A 21522-nucleotide genomic window follows, 5' to 3' on the forward strand; every position below is an offset into this window, starting at 1 on the left:
CTTCTTGTTATTAGTTCATATCCAAACAATTAATTTTTAATAGAACAGGTAATGTGATTGACATGAAGTGTGTGATTGATTTTAAGTGTGTGATATCGTGGGTTCAAAAATGGATGACCGAAATCAGGAAAAGCACCTGCTGTGTAATCTGGGGCATGCAGTGTAAAATGGATGTTATTGATAGCAAAGTAACGGAGCTATCACATCTTTTACTTCCACGTCACAAATTTAACTTTTTCAAGAAACAAAAAACCCCGTTGACTTTACTTTTATTTCAAAGTAAAGACTTCATGGAGTAAGTAAAACTACAAAATTGGTAATATTAATTGCCCTTATCTGTTCTCATATACGCCTCTGGCTTTTTAATACTAACCGGTATCTCATATGTTCCATTTTCGCTGAATTTAAATAAATATAGTCGATCACATTCATAAATTGATCGCCAAGCAACGTCAGTGGACCGGGATAAATTTCATATTGCTCATCATCAATGCCATCTGCTTCAGAAAGTCTTCTTTGGTGTTATGTCTTATGAGGCATGAAGAAAACTGACGTGTTGAAAGAAAAATCTGTAATCCTTCTAGGGAAACTATAAATCCCGGAGATCATCTCCAGTGAGTAGCGATACCTTTTAAGCGAAATTTTCCAGCGTGTTAGCTGGTAAGTAGAAGAATTTCAGAGTGGGAGGAAGCAAAATGTTCAAGGAAAATCCTGAAATAACTCATCTCGCCACTCTCCTCAAAAGCTTTTATGAGATACCTGATGGGTGCTATCGATTACATCCCACGCCTCAAAATCCTCGCTTCGTAGAAAGAGTTAACAGAATTACGACCACAACGTAATGATACCATATATAATTGACAGGCGGGCACTCCAGTAGATCCGTGACCGCACCACCCATGAATCCAATGACTTTGAAAGGATTTCGGAGAAATGACGCCTAGTGGTTTTGAAAAGGAAATTTTGCAATATAATGATCCTTCGCTCATAAAATAAAATCCGGAAAAATCGCGTAAGTGCGCAAGCACTACAATAGGCAAATTCATAACTCCCCCGCCCATTCTAAGAATCTTTCACAGCCCAGTAGAAGGATGGAACGTAATAAAAATAACCAATAATCTTTTGAAAAATCTTCTCTAACAATCTTCACCCAGGAGAATCGATACCTCACATATTATTTAATGTATATTTGATGGAATCTTTATAAACGGAATTTGACGACGTGTATCTGTGGGCACAGCATGTTTGGGCGTGCATCTGTGGGCACAAACCTTCAGACGTATGGCACGAAAAAAATACTCATTCAAAATCAATTGCAAATAAAGGCCGTTTTACACGGTACACGGAATTGCGCAGTCTGACGTACGTGTGAAGGCGCAATCAAAATTGCGTCGTGTAAAGCGGTAAATTGCTAGAACACATGCGAGAATGCGTGGATGTGAGACGGCAAAATAGCCCCTGTTCTAATTTCGTTCATGCATTCGCGCAATTCCACGCCATTTTAGAAATTAATGCAGCTCTAACCTGCGCAATTCCGTGTACCGTGTAAAACGGCCTTAAGACTTGATCGACAGTCCGCTCAACTACCAAATACCAAAATAAATCTTAATTATTTTTATAACAACAATTTATGGCAGTTTGTATTATAATTAGTGTTATGCTATATATGGAGTTGCGGTGTCAAAAAAAATCCGTTGAACCCTAAGAATCCGAAGAACTTTCAATCGCAACCGTTCTCCTAAAGGGTATGTCTCTTTGGAATTATTTTATCTTCAGTATAAAATCAGCAGTTCGACAAAAATTCAAAGTTTTTGCAAGGTGGTGGCTATGGTGAATATTAGTAGGTATGAAAACTGAGGAAATTTTAAGTTAATATGAACCGCTCTACAGAAACCTAATCATTAAAAAGTAGCTGTACATAAGCTCATCTTAATCAACTGGGGACGGAAATAGCTCAGAATTCATCAATTAGCCATCGAAAATTGTCTTATAATGTCAAAATGCTCAAATAAAATATTTATATGACAAGATTTTCCAAGGATGATATACGAGTCGTATATTGCAACACTGGTCAGTATGGAAGAATTAGCCACGTGGAAAACTCAAGAGGAATTTCTTAGCAATTGTTCCACCAAAGATGTTTTCCAGTATCATGAAAAAATGGAGTTAGTTTCGGTCTATTTTATCCATAGGCATACCTAAAAGCGTATTCAGGGGGTGCGGAAAGGAATACCACCATATTTACGTGTAATTACATGTTATGAATGAGGTTTTTTTCACTTGCACGCATATTATCAATGGAGAACTTTAGGAAATGCATAAGAATATCAACCAGCATTTTAGCAAATGCTCTTTAATTTATATGCTACAACATGTCTCATTCATTTGTGCACAGTTTCCCGCATACAGGTCACTTATTTCAATCCTTTGCATGTTTTCCCATCCCACCCAGCGAAACACTACTTTATAATTATTGTTTGAAGCTTTTTTTCCGGTGTGACATATCGATAACTATTTGTCGTGCTGTACGTTATGTTTAATTTTAATCTTTGCCGATGCGAAAACGCGACTTTTCGGGAAAAGATTTGGTGTCAGTTTTGAAAGCGTGAATATTTTAATTATTATTAAAGAATTCTACGGGTTAAGATAAATTTCCTAGGGGCATTTTGAAAATTTTGCCGGGCCTGGTCCCCCCTCCCTAATGTGACATCAATTCCAACACTTACAAAAGCCCCCTTTTCATCATCATCAATAGTCAGCCATCCTAAGATTGATTGGACGCAGCTCTTCATTCCGCTCTCCAATCCGCTAGCCTTTTCACAGTGAAGTATTTCTTCTCTTTTACATCCTTTATAATCTGTCCTATGCAACTCATTTGGGGCCGTCCCTTACCCTTCTTCCCATCCACATGTCCTCCTGCGATTGTTTCCAACAAGCCATAATGCCTCATAATGCGGCCAACTTACTTATCCCGTCTTCTGCTTAGGTTTTTAGGAGGCTTCTCTTTTCTCCCACTCTTAGCACTTCCTCGTCACTTACATGGCCAATCCATTTTATCTTCATCATTCTTTGGTAGCACCACATTTCGAATGCTTCCACTCTTGACTTCTCTGCTGCTTTCAACGTCCAAGCCTTGCTTCCATAGAGAAACATACTCCACATGTAGCATGTGATGAATTGTTTCCTAACTTCTATGCTTGTATTGTCAGCTGTAACAAGATTCTTCTTTTTGTACTAAGAGACTCTTTTAAGACTTTTCATGACTCTTTTATTCCGGTTATATTTGATGTGACCAATATGTACTTTTCTTGAATAGCTTTCCAAGATGACTAAGTGAATGCTATCAATTGACTAGCAGCGCACAATCATTGTAATTGAATTAGCTATGCACCTGAATAAGACGGCTCTTGGAATAAGCCCTAAAGTGTCACGGAGCGAAAGCTCGGAGCGGGATTGCGCAGCGTGAATCGCCTTTGAAGGTTCAGAGGACCAAATAAGGATTCCCTAGCTCCCTCCCTGCATGCACCCATCAATCCCACGAAAGCATCTGGATGCGACTGTCTCCAAGGCCAAATCCCCCTCCCCATCTCCCATTGCTGTTCCCTTGCCGAGACGGCGAGGAAGTCTTGATTGTCAAAGGAAAGCGATCTGGCGAAAAAGGGGTTTTGAAACATCTGCCGCACGCCAGAGATCCGCAGCCCTATTAACGGAGCGCCATCTGCGGCCACCGTGCACGGCCGATTCGCCTCGTTATCCTATTAAAAGCGCCCCCGCGGGCCGGCACCCAGAAAGGGTTGCTGGACGGCACGACTATTTTTCGGTACGGCCAGTGAATCACGCCACGCGTGGCTCCGCTCAATTGCATCGCGATCGAGCTGAGGAGCGGGTGCTACGCCGCCGGTGCATGGTAGGCGGTAAGCGAAAAATAGGTGGACAAAAAGTATGCTCAATTATTTTTTTATCGTAGAACCATGGTTTTTCCAGCCCTATTTCAGGACCTTAGAAGAAGAAGGTACAAGTGTAATTTTTATTATTTTGGGACTAAGTGCAATTAATGATTGATGGGCAGGGGCGGATCCAGGATTTTTTTTCTGGGGGGGAGGCAAGGGTCTGACAGGTCTTCTCATATTTGAGATTAAAAACAAAATACAATAATTACTGTAGAAAATATTCAATCGCGACGGCTCCTACTTCCTTTCTCCTTCCTGTCCTCCCCCTTCTGGGTGCAGAGGTGAAAAGCTCGCGCTTACAGACCCTGCCCCGGGAGTGTATCCTCGCGAGCCCGCCCTAGGGGTTTCGTTCCATTTGTAGAAATTATTCTCTTTATTTTGATATGAAAGTTATCAATATTAAATTAAAGGATAGAGGCACAAAATAAAACTAATGTAATCATAGCCGTAATAAAAATATTTTCTATTCTTTTAAGCATCTTAGTGGCGGGGGGGAGAACTAGACCCCATGACCCCCCCCCCCATAAACCCGCCGATGTAGATGGAGTACAGAATATTGTTGAGGTAAAGTGATATTAGTTAATCACTGAATCTATATAAATATACTTATTAGTGATTCACTTTTATCCCTTTGCCACATCAGTATTGTGTATCCCACCAACGATTATCTGCACGTATCTCCAAAATTATAAAAATTGCACTTGTTCCCCTTGGCTTCTAGAGGCCGTTTTACACGGAATTGCGCAGGTTAGAGCTGCATTAATTTCTTAAATGGCGTGGAATTGCGCGAATGCATGAACGAAATTAGAACAGGGGCTATTTTGCCGTCTCGCATCCACGCATTCTCGCATGTGTTCTAGCAATTCACCGCTTTACACGAAGCAATTTTGATTGCGCCTTTACACGTACGTCAGACTGCGCAATTCCGTGTACCGTGTAAAACGGCCTTAGGAAACATCTGGATGCGACTGTCTCCAAGTCCAAAATCCCTCTCCCAATCTTCGCTTACTGTTCCTATACTGAGACGGGGAGGAAGTTTGGATTAGCCAAGGAAAGGGATCCGGCGAAATTGAAAATAGGAAAATGAACGCTGCATTACCTTCGCTTACAAAATCATATTTTTTCAGCACGATATAAACATTTGCTACCGAGGAGTACGCTCAGATCTTCGAAACTTAGGGTCATTTACACCAGGAAATGATTTAACAAAATTCCTCTTCTGTGATATCAGAACAATAAAGATACCAGGTGCAAAACTTAAAGAAAACATGCGATCTTACACGCCCGTGATTTAAAGTAAAATAGCATTCTTTAAGCCAGCAGAGGGTTTTTTAAGAAAGATATAATGCGGCTTTGATACTGGGAAAGTCGCGACCCGTCGTTTCAAATAATTTCAATGCTTGCAACATTGCCCATCTAACAGCGCACATCCCTGCACAATAAATATACTCCGTTGGGATATATTGCATATTAATATATTATATATTGCATGTTAATAGAAGAGCAAAACCCTTTGCGGTGGAGTATCTTTTCTTCAAAGGAATGACGGGTTCATTTTCATAGCGTGCGCAGTACTCGCCAATCATTCCAAATCGCGCTTATGAGCACGTCACCATGTACTGTGCGAAAAGTTTCGTAGTTACCAACGGCGAACGAGCTTACACCCAAATCCGATTTCAATAGTCTATCCGTTTCAGCTTTACACTTTTTGTTTTCAAAACTAACGAGCATAACCTGAGATTCAATTGGATCTCATTTCATCAAATACGATGTTAAGTCAAACACTGAAAAAAATTGCTTCTTCCAATTACTCCCGAGATTTTTAATGCTTTTTGAATAGCTTACTTCTCCTTCAAACATGTCTTCGATAGTCATATGTCATGAGCGATTTTGCTAGACGTGTCTATTTGATTTATTTATTTATTGATATTTAATTGGATGACATCCATTAATGGATAATAATAAAAAAATCAGATTGCTCATACTACCTCCCCGTTTATTTCCAAAAATACTGTATTTATTTAAATTAATCGTGACAAAATGAGACATTAAGACGGTAATTCACTCCAACACTAAGAGAGGTTTACCCAGCGTTGGAAAACAATGGCAGCAGGAAATATTTTAAAGTCAGTGACTTTGACTGAGGAAAAGGGAATCCCTTTGTTCTCACCTTTGAAATGTCTTGTCCACACGTGTTTCTGCGCTCTGAATCCGAAATAAGGCCGCGAGACAGCGCATAATGCGTCACTCTGTTGCAAACCAAATTTTTCGCTCTAAAAATAAGGGCTTTTTTTCAGTGTGACGTGGCATCTCGATTCACTCCGTCGTCAAAGGAGATTTTTGCGGTGAGTGAGGATGATGCGGTTTGTTTGTGTGTCCCAGCGGATACATCCCAGGAAACTACGCCAGTGATACTGTCAACCGCACCGCTGTGGCCCCAGTGACGGAGAAATGAACCAGTCAGCGCATAATTTTCCCTTTGAGATACAAATTTTCCAGAAAGAAATCCATTTGAAACTAAGTAAAAGGATATGAGAGCATAGTTGTGCTTCCTTATGTCAATCACGTAACACCGTTAAATTGTTTTTGCATGAGGAGTGTAATTACTTCAGAATCCCGTAAATCCATCAACAGCGTCTCCTTGTGCTAAAATGATTCGTTTGCAACTTCGCTCGGAGAAAATTCTCAAAACTGCTATGAAAAAATTTGAAATTTTTATTGCCGCAATATTTATGCTACCAATTTATTTATTCGTTCCATAGTAGTATTGTAGTCCCTGGCGGATCCAGGATTTTTTTCTGTGGAGGCGGGGTGCACAAAGGTCTGACAGGCAAACAATCTTCTCATATTTGAGATTATAAACAACATAAAGCAGTTACTGTACGAAATATTCTCGTTATTTAAATATGTAGGATATTAATATGAATTAAAATAATTTAGGCTCCGTAATACACAAAATAAAACGAACATAATTATAACTATATATAATATTATCATATTAAAAACCTTGTCTTTTGTTTAAGCGTCTGGGGGGAGCGGTGGAAGGCGGATTTAGGGGAGGGGCACGTGCCCCCTGCCCCTCCCCTAAAACCGCCTATGCTTGTAGTGTAACAATTTGTTTTACTTAGGTATTTATGGGTAATAATTTTACATAATTATACCCCGAAATGGATCAACAGCTCAGATACATGTACAAGATATGAAGTAATGCGGGTTGAACAAGTTGGAAGTTTCTGGTGGGTATCTCTCATTCACATATGACATGTACTATTTTGAATATTTTGAGGGGAGACAGTGCTTTGAAGCAATTCTATGACTTATTCAAGCCTTTCCGTCATCAAATTATCAATTTGAAAATATCAATCATCACTAGTTTTTATATAATCGTAAAAAACTGCGATTACGATACCCTCCAAGGTCAAGGGAAAATATTCGGGTAAATGCTCAGAACTCAGTCTTTAGGTTTCCTACCCTCTTCGATATTTTCCCTTCCTCTCTTCTATTCCCACTTCTTTGGCCTTTTCCTCCCACGAATTCTGATACGCCTGTTCCACTTCAACGAAGCAACAATACCTTCTGCCCGCCTCCTACAATAATTTGATACCAATCAACAAGCAGACAGTAACGTCCCTGCGACCAACTGATGCCAACACAGCTACTTACAAAGGAATTAAAGTAAAATAATAAAATAAATGACTATGCATCCCATCTGTTTTTCTTTTTTGATCCGATGCGAACCGTGCCAACTCATCTCCTCGCTTGCCATTATTTACTGACTAAAATAGCAATCTTTGACTGCTAGAACCTAGTGCACAGTTATTTGCATATGATAAGGGGGTTTTTAGAATCTAAGTCGCAATTTTTTCTGAAATAGTACGCCAAAAACTACGGAGGGTAATTTTGGGAAGCTCGAAGGATGGGCAGCACTTAGAATAACACAACTGCCCCAATGCTTCCATTTATAACTTATTAAATCATGCCATTAAAATTAAAGTGATTAATACAAGGAGGAGCATCCCCTAGTAAGCTTAATGTGATTCATGGTTTGTGATTGAAACTGAAAAAAATTATTCTCAGCGTATAAAAAGTATTCCTAAAAGTTAACTTAAAATAACTGAATAAATATGCTTGAATTGAAAATTAAATTCGGAGAAGCAATATTTCTTGAAGAGAGAGGGTATTTCTTACTGTTAGCAAAAGGATGAATGAATGAATGAAAGAAAAACTTCGGCGCAGTATGACCTCTAAAATGTTGACATAATATTTGCGTATTCCGCAGGCCTAAACTAACTGGAGGAGCTATTAAGCACCAGGGTCCCAGCAATATATATAACCCACGGACAAGCACTTGGAGGTCGCCGCTCGAAAAACACCCCGCGCGGAGGAGACTCAGTATTTTTTCAACCCTTAACGATGAAAATAGGCCGTTCAAAACAAGTTGTAAGGTGAGGGAAAGCGGCTTAGGGGATTTAGGGCTGGTCAACAGAAACATTTGGAGATAAATTAACCATACGGAGCACTTAGTGCGAGATTGTAGAGCGTTAATCTCTATCTCGGTCTTGTGAGAAAACATCTTAATACGTAAACGGAAAAATTAGTATGAGATTTGAACAATTTTGAATAAGCATTTTATCACTTGGATGCGGAGGGAGGTAGTTCTTGATTTCACCTATTTAATTAGTTTTATACACCAGGGATGAAATTCGCCATTAAAAATTATTTGTCTCTGGGATTCGTACTCGGATTTCCCGAGAAACGGTCACGTATGCTACCAAGCCATCTTATTCCAAGACAAATCTCAGACTGGGTTAACAGAAGAAGTTGTTTACTTCTCAAGTTCACGCTGTGGCAAAGAAGACAGACATCGTGCTTACTAAGCCACTGTCGGAAAATAAACCCCTCTTGGTCGCTAAGTCTTACGTGTTTTGTCGACTGTCGATGTGAGCCTTGGAAGAGAACCTCTGTTGATTAAACATAAGATGAATATCAGAAAAAAATCTCTTGTTAAGAAACTAAAATAGAGAATGAGCATGAGTCAACTCGATATTAATGCGGCAGTGTGCTGGTAATTCTTTCGAAAGCGACTGATTTCGTCCTGTCCTCGTTAATGCATCAAAATCGGTAAGTAAAAATTCGCTGTTTAATTTAATTCGCTGCCAATAATTTTTTCAATAAAATGGCTTTCCTGCGCTGAAAAAATGGGTATTAAAAAAAATAAAAGTCTCAGGTCACTCATCGAGGGGTGACAAAGATACGAGTAAAAATGATTGTGGAGAGGATCTCATTGGGATTTTCCGCGACGGAACGTTGTTGCTCGAAAGGTCTCGCAGGGGTTGGAATAGAGAGCGCGGAATAGGGTAAACAGGGGTGGACGGAAAGGGACAGTCACTCTGGCGACGACGGCGTAATTCCTTTGAACCTGGGCGGGGAGCGCGCCTTTCCGAAAGTTTTGTAATAGGCATTAGGAGGGGAGGAGGGAGGTCTGCCACCCAGCCGCGCAGAATCACCGGGGTCTTAATATAGCACGTTGGAATTCTCCCGCGCTTTGTCACCCGCGTTTGCCTTCTCCGCCTTCACTCCCTACTTCGCGTTCGCAGTGGTTAGTACTTCCCTGATTTTTCCCCGCGAATAATGGTTTTTAATCCTGAAGCATGCTACTGGCAATGTGTCAAGATTTAAAGACGACTCTGGAAGGGCACGCGTAGAAATGGGGTTGTTCACTCAGGCCAGAATTAGCAATTTAATGTCATGATTCGGAGAAATATAAGTTATGACGAAAAAAAGTCCTCTTCATTCACCCAGTTTTTCATAATTTTAAAATGCCAAAGTTGCGGCTTTTCATGAGTTAGTGACGTCATTAAATTTCTGATTCACACACTATAATTATTTTTTGGCCATATGGACTTGAACCTGGTATTTCAAGATCCGCAAGTCATTACAACTCATTGGATTAGTATGTTAGAAAATACAGTACAGATCATTGGATTAGTATGTTAGAAAATAGTGTTAACTAATTTTTTAAATTAAAATAAGGTTATTTTTGCGCTCAAAAATTGATGGGTGGTTAAAAATATTATCTTTAAGATTGATTCTTGAATTTTTTTACTCCAGATTTTATATTAGGTTTACATGACCATTTACTTTAGGAAAAATTACATTACTGGTGGTAACGAAAATTGTAGGTTCTTCAAAGCAATTATTTGATTCTTCGAGAATGATCCTATAATGGATATACTCCAGATATTATGTTTGCCGTGTAAAATCAGCAACTTCAAAGGAATTGTATTATTGGTGGTCGCAAAATTCATATATGCTTCAAAGAATTAAATCCTTCAGAATATTAGATACATATGAGAGATCTTGGTATAAATTTCTCTCTCGGGCTGGAAACTGGGGACACAACTATTTGGTGAACTTTTAAGTATGTACACTATAATTATTTCGTCAAATCCAATTCTCACCTGCTCTTTAATTTTTGGGTTATCAGAAACCGCAAATTAATTGAAGTCGCAATTGGATAATTTGGTGGATGCGAGGGAAAGATAATTTATAACGAAAAAAATTCTTGTTCTCTCACCCATTTTTACATAACTCTTAATAAGTTAAAAAAAAATTTAAAAAATACCGCTCACTTTTCATGAGTCAGTGACGTCATTAAAGCTCTGGTGTATCAAGTCGCTCAGAAAGACCCAACCCTTGACAAAAAGAATCGCTCATTAGTGTGACAGTGATAGCGAATCACGTGAGATGGATGCGCAAGGCCGATAAGTAGCGGCAAAGCGGTGAGGCCCTTAGGCAAGAGTCCGTGACGTCATAAACTTTTAGCAAAAGGGTGATGCGCGTCGACTTTTCGCCGTGAATACCTCGAGAAGTAACGATGGATCTAAAAATGGAAAAAAATACAGGGTATCTTCATCTTTCAAGCTCTAACGCAATTGACAAAAGTAAAAAATAAAATGGATTTCGCAGAACCTATGCTCTCCCAAAACTTCTTTTTCGTATGATCCGGGGAAAATCCCATCGCAACGTACTATAGACGGTGGGCTCGCATTTTTCGCGCTTCTGAAAAGCCAAATCACTTGAGTTCTCGGACTCAGCCTTGCGAGGGATCTCAGATGAAAGAACTGTGACTAGAGCTGTGAAAAAAAGAAATGCCACAGCTGCCCAGCCGATTTAGAGAGGTAAAAATGGCGACCACTTGTATGCTTTAAATATTTCAACTAGATAAAATGGTATATTTAGGAAAATTTTAGGCTAAAAAGTAGTCGCTAAACCTGGATGAATTTTCAATTACGATTAGCTAATATGTACGTTAAAATTTTACTCAAGGTAGCATAATCCTTCATATTCCTATTACGCATTCTAAAAGTTATTTGATTACTAATTTTTATGAAATACTGATAGATATGTCATGAAAAAAAATTTAAAATACAAGAAGAGCCGCAAAAGACAAGCTTCGTATTCCGAGGTGGTCCCTTCGATAAAATAGAAATATATGTCATCAGAGAAACACTGGAAATAAGGATTGGTTTCTTACTTCTACTGATGTAATTTTGAGAATCTATGCACTGTTCTCAAAATCGTCACGAGTAAGTTATTGAGCATTCCAAGGGCGTACCTAGGATCAAAACTGGTCATGATTGCTCTAGTTATAGGTAGGACTTAAGCATGGAAAAGGTGAATGAAACCAACATTTTCAGGAAACTGTAACATCACTTAATTAGTTTTTATTTGCTTGAAAAAATATTATTTTCCTTGAAGACATTTGCGATTTTTGCTTCTAGGGAGGGGGGCATCTGCCCCCTCCTGCCCCTTGCTGGGTACGCCCAATGGAGCATTCATAATAAATACATTAAATTAAATTTATAAAGAGAAATTGAATAAGTTTTCACCATAACAATGCCGAAAGGTAACGAAACAGTTTACGACCGGTAACCTAAGATAATTCGCGGTCGAATCGAATAAAAGAAATCCAAACCCTTATAAAAAATGCTGTTTTATTTTTAGCCTCCCTGGACGGGCGGTTAGAAAAAAAAAGAGACCTCGCCAAAACATTCCTCACGCGTGCCTTACCATTTAAGTCGACATTGGGAACAACCCTTTGAAGTGGTCTGGGGAGCGTGGGGGAGGCAATACACTATACTGAGCGCGAGGCATCAAGAGTTTTCCCGCTCTTATCCACCCCCAATCGCTCAGGCGTGGGCGATGGATGGATGCGCGCACTCGCAGCCCACCCCTGCGCAGCTATTGGCGGACCAAGATGGGTTGCTTGAACGCATTGGCTAAGGGATGAAGCGGAGAGGGGAGGGTTTGATGCACGACAATTCGCAAAAGCTAAAGCCAAAGGAGATTTACTCTCGAAGAGGTACACAGTCGCATTCGCGGTATTAATGTGTTGGAATTCTCTCGTATGCATGTATTTCGTCACGGTTCCCATGAATTTCTGCCAAACTTTTCACAATGTTTTTGAATTCTTTACTGAGTCCGTGTGGAGGCGATTGATGAATAAAATTTAAATTCAATACCGTGAAATGAACTGTATAATTACCTTCTATTCATACGATTATGTCATGCAAATATCAAATTGCTAATGATGTTTCGTGCCGGCCAAATCAGGATTTATTTTCTCAGCCGTATGAAGATCCCTCCGAATTTGAAGAAAGCAAAAAACGTAAGCATCCCGAGTTTCAAAGTCTCACTTCATCGTCAGGCTTAGCGTCGGACGTAAATGAAGATATTTTTGCGGAACAAAGAAGTTAGTGTTGCAATTTCCATGATTATTCGGTTCCATGAATCGATCCCAAGGATCGCCAATTAATAAAAAATTTCTTTGAACATAAAATATTCCATGTTAGTTTTGCCAGTTTTGGGGGGAAAAGACAGTTGCCGCCTGAAAATATTCACGGATTCCTTTGAATTACAGGATCTCAATCCTTATTTTTCGCTTATCTAACAGATCTTTGAAACTTTTTGCCGTATTGCATTTGTATTTTCCGTCTTTTTTGCTAATATCCTATTGTGGGTGATACTCACTGCCTAATAATTCGGTAGTGGTGATACAAAGAGTGTTAAATTGTTATATAAAATCATGGAGTAAGTATTACACAGTGATATAATTAAATTCATTTTCCTCGAAGTAAACTTTAAAATTCACAAATATCGTTTTCTATTGATAAATATTTTAATACTGGGTGGCAAATGAAAACAACAAAATATAATACTTTTAAGGTAATTAATAGCTATTGTTATCAATTAATTTTATCCAACTCAGGGCGTTAGTAAATTTCTATAGGAGTCACAGTTCATTTGAGAGGAATAATATAAATTAGAAAAAAACACACCTTACCAGGGATGAATTTCACAAAATTGTTGGAAATGTTCTGCTTGTTGATCGCGAAGGGTTTTGCACATCCCACCGGCTAATGCCTCCAGATTTAATAAGGAAATCATGGAGGGATAATGACAAAAATAATCGAAATCGTAAATCTGCTGATAAGCGAATTGAAGCATATTTTCAAATTTAAAAATACGATAATATAAAATCTACCCAACCCAAACGTGTTTATTTATTAGTTAAATTAGCGGGTGTGCCGTAGAGGTACATTTTTAAAGCATTAAATACGGATTTAGTAGAATTTTCTAAGCCAAAAGCAAGAAAATAAAAATCGATTTAAATTACTCTTTGTCATCAGGAAAGATAGGAGATGACTGGCTACCATTTTACCATTTCCCATCACATGATTTTAAAAACACGGTTTTTTCACAGAAAAAACAATATAATAAAAAGATTAAAATAATGATTTTTTATAAAGAAGTATTTCTCTTACTTATCATATTATTCAGCAATATAATAAATAATGTGAATAATTACTCAATATTTTAAAGAAACTCTCAATTTCATGTATTGCCCAAATGAGGCCTCCTATTTCGGCCGTATTGTTGGTGAATTATCACTTTAGAGTGAGTGATATGAGCAGCGGATGTACGCCACATGTCCGCACACTTGTGTTTTATTACTCCGCGCTCTTTATAAATATTTTCGCCCCGAAATAACCGTGGGAATTCCGCCTCTTGCGCGACGCGCTCCATCCCCCTCTATTCCCGTTGTTTACCACGAAGGGATGTGCACACACCCCAACGCCCTAGCAGCAGCGCCTCCTCAAAAGGTCGGAGGGGCGGCGGTCCACCCTCCCCCACCCCACTCTCCCCCACAATTCCCTCGCTCCCCCCCCACTCCTCCAAAGGGTCCCGCCGCCCTGACCACATATGGAAATGGCCAACGGCTCCTTGCGAGGCTGCGGCCCCCTTCCCCTCCCACTTGGGGAATCCCCCATCGGGATAGGGGATGGGGAGTGGATGCCACCTCATCCCCTCACCACCGCGGCCACCTGGAACCCTTACAAACCCTTCCCCTCCCAGCAACCCCCTTCCTCGTGACTATGTCTCAGCGGTGTGGCGCGCGCGGTCGGATCGAAATAGACTTCGGCTGCAGCGGGCCGGGATGGAAATAGCCCCCGGAACTCCGTCGGTGGGAATTCGGCGGGAGGCGGCGGGGTTGGATCTGGGAATAAGGCTTTTTAGTGGGGGGGGGGGGGGGGAAGAGGTATTCAGGGTGCAGGAGAGGAGAAAAAATTTCCCGTACGGGGGTGGGGGATGGGAAATCCCAGGGGGGTAGGAAAGGGGTGGTGGGGTGGAGACGGTCAGGAATTAGATGGGGAATTTCGGGATTTTCTTTTTGAGTCCAGGGTCGACCAAAATGGCTTCATCTTAAAATATGAAGGAATTCGGAGCACACTTGTGGCTTCCAGTATAGGCAAGGGCAATCCTCATGAAAAAGAAGTGTCTCAAAACTTAATACAATTCCAAAGAAAGTATAATAATGGTCCCATATTAATAAACACATGACTCTTGTATTTAAGAATTGAATATATAATTTAGTTAATTAAAAAATATTCATTTTTAATGGCAAAAAACTTTAGTACACGTTTAGCTGTATAGTTTTCATTTAATCAGTTCTGCCGATAATTCCATTCATTGCCATTATCATGAGCATAATTTAGAAATATTCACCAACAACGCAAATAATTATTTTTCTCAAGACTTTCTCTATGTTTTTAAATCATTTCATAAAATGATTGTTTATTAGCACAACTATCGGTGTAAATACTTCGTTTATTTATTATGCCTTGACTTTTTTGATAGATTATTACCACTCTGTACGCATAGCTCCTGAGGATCTAACGAAAAAAATGTTGTAAATCTTATACAACAGTATTAGTGCAATACAGAACAAATCAATAGTCAAAATGTATGGCCAATAATCAATGATATTCGTCGTTAGGTTTTCTTTGGGAACTCCGCGTGTTTTGATATTTTTAACGTATGTCGGCGTTGCGAAAAAAAATCCTCCCCTTTCCTCGATTCTACAATGACTTATGCCAACTAAGGAGTGTATTATCAAGGGAATGTATTATGTTTCAGTACGCTACGATTTTCATAGAAATATTCCACGATTTTACGAAGGAATGAAACTTCAATGCCCTTGTTAATACCGTCAAATAGGCTACTTTCTACGTAACAGCCGTTGTGAATAACACTGAGATAATTCTAACAGTACTTCACATACTTTCTTCTCCTAAAGTAGAAAAAATGTGCACTCAGAGCAGCGTCTTGAGAAACACGGGAATATGTATGTGATTTTTTTCAAAACGGCTGATATCGTTTTTTTATGAAATCTGTAAAATTGACGTCACCGTTGGTTATGAAAGGTCAGTTAAGAAAGGAAATTCATACATCTACTGTAATCAAAGGAAGGAATAGTCACAAAGACTCTCCATACTGTCCAGTCCAGATAGAGGCACTGAACTCAAAACGATATAAACTCATGGTTATCCAAAATATAAATTTTGTTGATGCTTCGTTGAAATGTTATCACCTATAGGTATAAGTTTTTGATGCACTATCCTCCAAAATAATCAAGCCAGCATTTTTCATATTAATCCTTTATTTTACGACACATTATAGGAGTTTACATTACTATTGTCTTAAATCTTATTTAAGCGTTCATAAGTGAGATTCGCTCCTGAGATACATGCGGCCACTCCTTATAGATTAAAAGAAATGTAACAAGAGGTACAATCCGGTGGGAAAGCCCATTGAAAAATATGCCTGCACACTCAAGTGTGAAAGAGATAAACGGCTAGCAGTTTGATAATTGCCTGGAGACGGTCATGGGTGGAGGGCTTGCTAAGGACGGGACGAATGTATTCATTTCTCAGTTGTAATTCAAAGTCCAAGTCCCTCACATCTCTTGAATGAAGTATACATAAAATTTCTTGGTTCCCAATTTATCCACGAGGACACTTTTACGCTCGGAAGAAAATTAATTCGAAAATATTGTGCCAACATTTGATGTAAAAAGGCAAACGCTGTTAATGATACATCTACCTCTATCAAAACGTGGCTATTTTGTACAATTGATACATCTAGGAACTAACTTAACACACACTAACATCTACTTAATACTCAAGTTTATTGAAATTAAACTTAAATCAATTTAATTCAATCAGTCTCCTTAAAAATAATTGAGAAATATAAAAAATCTATAGAATTCTATGTACTATAGTAAATAACGTACATGAGAGTCAACGGAAAGGTTGCAAATATATGAATAGCAATGAAGCTGTGAGATTAATATTTTAAGAGGTGGTATTTAAATATCGATCATAGTGGAACTAAACTGTAATTTCCAAGAGGAGTCTGTAAATGGTAATTTAACTATCGTCCAAAGCTTTGGGGGAGCGTGGGAGCCTATTGTAGGGAATATTGCGCCAGATTAAACATCTTAAGGTCCTATTCTCAAACCCCAGGTGAATCTTTGGTCAGGTTCTCGTCAAATCCACGAAGTGTGACATCGAGGTTACTCAGACAAAAGAACTGGCCAACTTACCGTGGATTTATGATGTTCACAAGCCTGTAACCTAGCGTGTGGGGTGCGCTTTACACTTTATTATTCAAATTAACCTTTTGGTTAAGGCCCTGAGAGAATGAGTGCAATATTATAGCACCGAAGCGGTCCATATTTATGACTTGCTAAAGACCGAGCTTCAAATGCCCCTTTACTCCAATAATTAGAGTTGAAATGGACCTTTCTAAAAGATCAAGCTTTTATGACGATATTACAACCTAATGCGATTCGTAACTGATTGTGATACGTAATCACTGCATGACGCGTAAAACGTTTGGAGTGATCAATCTTTGAATGAGTGTTCGCTCCTGGCTTCGCGTCAGCGTGACAGTTAAAGAATTTGCAGTCTTAGCAGCCTTAAATAATATAGATTGGTAACGTCACTCTATCGATGAGTCCTCAAAAATAGTTCATGATTACGGCTTAAAATATATCTACATAACGAAATTTGTCATAACTGCATAGGAAATCACACGATATTGCCTTATACGTATTTCCCTACTACCTCAGCCAATCATTCAACAAATGGTGCCTAATATTAGATTACGCCGAAACATACCACAAATATATTATATAATCATGCTAAAACAATATTTTAATGAGCTTGCCAACTCTTCCAATAATTACCTCTGAAGCGGTAGCGATTGCTATTTAATTACGATTATACTCAAATGAAGGAGCGCTCTCTCAGATGAGGGTTTACGGCATCCGGGTTGAAGATATTTAATTATTTTCGCATATTACACTCTAAAACATACATGTCAAACAAATTCCAGCTTATTAACAAATTCCAGTTGGACCATTGAGACAACTTTTAAGTTATTAAACTGACTACTGTGAGCCGAATGCCAATTGTGACGACTCGTAAAATATCACGTAGATGTTGATGTAAATTGGAATGAATCTTCAAATGGACGGTTTCCGAAATAGATAAAAATAAACAGTCTATTTGAAATACGGAAGATATCAAGGCTAGCGGGAAGACTGTAAGTGCAAGGTAAGCGGAGGAGGAAGAGGAAGCGATTAGGGTTTTTAGAATTAATGAAAGGAAGTAGGCTCTATTGTGAATTGAAAAGAGTAGTCCAAGAAGTCCTTGTCGGAGTAATTTGCTAAATAATCCATATAAACCTGTATTAACCTAGAATATTTAATTATAATAAAACAATCTTTCGTTCGCATTTAAGTACTATATTTAAATTTCTGTATTTCTTCCTTGTTCACCTCAAGTGATTCTAGGGCCTTTCATGGATCATCATCCTGCGGCCTCTGCGGCTTCACCTGAAAATTTTTGACTTCCGGTAGCAGAGGCTCCTCCATGTTGATTTATTCCACTTCCTTATTGGCATTTATTCCCACATAAAGGCATTTATTCCCACTCGTCTTTCATCAGAGTTCCAGTACCCTTAATTTGAAAAAAACTTAGGAATCTGATCCAATCCTTTTTTAAAATATGAGTTGTAACGGCTTTTTGAGTTTTGAGCAAAATATAAGGTACGGGCTATTATATACGGGTATCAATTTCCATTATTCTTATATATTTTCCAGAAATTCTTTCCCCGCTTTTTTTGCGAATAGCATACAGTGTTAAATGTGGATAAACGTGAGGCAGATATTATTTCTGGATTACTAAAATACGGAAAGCAACCTTACTATAGGGACGACAGGAATACCTAAACTGTTAAGCGTCTCTATTCCTAAACGTTCGTGACAACCGAATATCTCCCTTTACCCAATTATCTTTGTCCGCCGTTCAGTGACAACTTACGAAATTATTTCTCCTGATTTTTTGCCATTAATGCATTTTATTTTCAGAACTGAGCGTTTGATTTAATCACAAATGAGTGACCGATCGTACTAACTCTATTCAATTCCTTTCTAATACTGGTATTTCCAGCTTAAAATTCATTTCCGCTAAAATTAACTTCGCAACGCATGCAAATTCCGAATGACATTGATACTGTATTGCTTAGGCTTCTGCTACTTTACATTGCATAGAACCAAGGACTATCCTTGATTTTCAACTAGCATAGCTTAGCAATATCTACACTGAGATAAAGCACGCAAGTGTGTTACTTCCTCATCTCCATCCTTTGTTGTCGAGGTCTTCTTTTCTCACATAATCGAATATCTGACTTTTCACGTTCCCGATACTCCAGTTAACTTATGAGTTTCATCAAAACTTTTTTTCGTGGCAGTTCTAAGACTTTTCAATCGCATCAAAATTAGGGGCTCGTTTCGATCTGTCGATCGCTCTACTTAATAGCTCTCCAAACTCCTATTCATTGCTGCAAAAATGATCATAATGAATTGAAGTTTAAAATGACAGCTCCCAGACATTGATTACGGCATTAAATGTTAAACCCACAGTCGGTACTAATAAAATATGCATATGCAATGTGAAAAGCTACGTAAATTATCCAATGGAGAAGTTCCATATTGATTAGCCGCAAACCCCAAATAACATACTAATAGTAAATTCTGTTAAAGGAAGCAATCGATTATGATGATATGAGAAACTTTACACCAAAAGATTCAAAATATAAAAGAATATAAAGATACAAATATGCAATCGCGGCATATTTTCGAAACTTAATGTTCCACGTGGGGTGTGATTTATTCTGAGCCAAAATGTATCTCATTCCCTCTTCCACTGTAAACAAATGTTCCGTTTCCCGGCAAATTTATTCAGTTTTCGGGAAATAGTTGGACCAGTTATCTCAAGGTTGAATTTCTTATATCTGTCACCATTTCGAAAAAAGTTTTCCAAAACGCTACTGTTGATTTAAGTTTGACTTGACGAAGAATTAAATATTACCTTAAGGACTCAAGGGTCGAAATATCACAGTAGTTAGGAAAAGATGATTACGTGAGGTATATGGGGTAGACCACCAACAGTGGTGTAAATTGTATCCAAGTTAATGACATTTCTTCTCGACTGATTATTATAGAGAACCTGAGTGTAGTATTTCATACGTCGACTGAGACATTATTTGTGGTTGACTGGTCTTTTATCCAGACAAATAATTCATTCGAAACTTAATCATCTTGAAAATTTTCCTCGCTATTTCCACGAATATAAAGTTTCAAAGAATGATAAACAGGTAAATTTTGTACAGAGTCTACATACCCTAAAAATGTCAAGATGATTGCATTAGTGTTAATAAAATAATAAGCCACGAAATAATAAGGCCATGCACGATCGATTGGGTGGAAGTTATGCGTTTCACGTGGCCCTGATTTTCTCGCTGCCTTTTATTAAGGAAATTGCGCTTCCGGCAGCGCTATTCAAGAATAAGCATGTTCTTCCGCATTTTTGCAAATATTGTTTTGAAAATAATTTTTCTAATTGAATATTCTTCGATTAAAAAAATCAAAATTAGAATAAATAGAGCTGCGGATTATTCAATGAATAAATTCTTCACTTAATACTTTTCCAGCAGATATGGCCGACTCCACAGCTATTTTAAGTCAACTAGCGTATTTTGAATTCAATTGGAACTTCAATTCGTTTCCAAATCAGAAAACGGAAGCTGAGATATCAACGCTTTACTTATCATGTATTGGTTATGAGGTTTCGGCACTTCTTTCGTTATTACTTGTTTAAACAACATTAAGTTTTAGATAAAATATCCATACATTTATACCATATAAACATAAATTGCCATTAGAACCTTTTGGTGCTCAAATACAAATTCTTCAATGTAATTTGAAAGATGTGGCGTCGAGCGTTGGTGACACAAATTGTCTTATAAACACAAATAGATCATAATGAGGAATTATTTAGAAATGTTTACAAAAATGGCTTTAACCTACTGCGTTTTGCAGCGGAGCCTCTGGGAGAGCACGAAAATGGCGATGGTAGGCTTCTCCAGTTTCTCTCACTATGATGCAACCAGCAACACCTTCATCTCGGTCTGAGGCGTCACGAAGACTTCTGCTGCTACAACTTCAATTCAATTTTGAATTCACTTCGCCCTCGTTTTCCAACCTAAAAAAATCAATAATAGTTAACCAAAAATCCTTGGATTGGGATGACGCAGCTTCCCATCCAATCATCCTAAAAGCTAACCTCTTTATTCTAGCACGTTTATTTTTCTTTGGATAAGTTCAACAGATTCAGGCTTAAAATTGGAGGAAGTTATACATGTTTAAATAAATCAAAGATCGTAGCACTTCTCCACAAAATGTTTTGGAGAAGTGCTACGATCTTTCATTTATTTAAATATTTTCTTTAGATCTTAAATAACACCATCTATAAATCTAATACGATGCCTTACTTTGTCGTTATTTCTGTCCAAAAATCCTTTTACAATTGCCTTTGTGAGATCATTATGTGTCGTTACGTAACCGATTAATTAATCACGTCTTTTTTGGGAATAGGGGGTGGGGTTTTGGGGATCAGGTTGGTGTGTTGGCCGAAGTGTCGGGCTATCCTGTAAATACGGGTTCAAAACCGGCCAGTTCGTCTCCTGGAGATGTTTCAGAGACTTCTCGATCCTTACTTGTGCGCTTTGTGAAGGGCATTTCAAGTTTTGCCTTTCGTTAAAAGCAAAGTAACGTTGACGCTGGGTTTCTCTATATCCTTCCTTCCCTGCCGTTTCCTCA

The 21522-nt window shown here is 38.5% G+C and overlaps 1 protein-coding gene across 2 annotated transcripts in view; it reads right to left on the minus strand.

Annotated features, from left to right (window-relative positions):
• The window catches only part of LOC124157694 (vacuolar protein sorting-associated protein 54), a 94578-nt gene extending 73732 nt beyond the window's left edge, over positions 1–20846 (minus strand). The window contains exon 1 of one of the 2 annotated variants that reach the window (XM_046532640.1): positions 20731–20846. The gene's annotated coding sequence lies outside the window, so the exon portion shown is untranslated. The remainder of the gene's footprint in view (positions 1–20730) is intronic. The other variant, XM_046532641.1, reaches the window with a different exon arrangement.
• Between the last annotated feature and the right edge of the window lie 676 nt (positions 20847–21522).

The sequence above is a fragment of the Ischnura elegans genome, chromosome 4 (genome assembly GCF_921293095.1).
Source record: "Ischnura elegans chromosome 4, ioIscEleg1.1, whole genome shotgun sequence".
In the NCBI taxonomy this organism is placed as follows: Eukaryota; Metazoa; Arthropoda; class Insecta; order Odonata; family Coenagrionidae; genus Ischnura; species Ischnura elegans.